Below are 481 nucleotides of genomic sequence, written 5' to 3' on the forward strand. Positions count from 1 at the left end.
ACAAAAAAAAAAAAAAAAATTACCAACGTTTTCAGGATTCTATTTTCTTCAAAAATTTAATTATTCTTTTAAAATTTCACACAAACCAAAGGGAACTAATGTGCTGCTTTACTTTTTTACAACAATAATGTTGAAATTTGAGCTCCATAATTAAAAAAATACTCTTTTTTTGTTGAAAATGAAAGTACCCTTTCTAAACAAAAAAAGAAGAAGAAAGTACTCATTTTGTTGAAATGACAAAAATAATTCTTCTACATCATGAAAAAAAATACTCATTAATATTTCTATATATGGTGAGGGTGAAGGGTGGGGCTCGGGGTAGGATGGGGAGGGGTGGGGGTGGCGGGGGTTTGGGTAGGGGGTAATGGAGGTGTGGGGTGGGTAGGGGTGGGAGTTGGTGGGGATATGGAATATGGTGGGGAAAGTTGAAAAAGAGTTTTAAAAAAAAATTTTCTTCTCTTGATATTGAAGAAAAATGAGT

General features: G+C 33.7%; 1 protein-coding gene across 1 annotated transcript in view; it reads right to left on the minus strand.

Moving 5' to 3' along the window:
• LOC109241487 (beta-phellandrene synthase (neryl-diphosphate-cyclizing), chloroplastic-like) overlaps positions 1-481 on the minus strand; it is an 8,019-nt gene that overhangs the window by 3,991 nt on the left and 3,547 nt on the right.

Source organism: Nicotiana attenuata, unplaced genomic scaffold (genome assembly GCF_001879085.1).
Source record: "Nicotiana attenuata strain UT unplaced genomic scaffold, NIATTr2, whole genome shotgun sequence".
In the NCBI taxonomy this organism is placed as follows: domain Eukaryota; kingdom Viridiplantae; phylum Streptophyta; class Magnoliopsida; order Solanales; family Solanaceae; genus Nicotiana; species Nicotiana attenuata.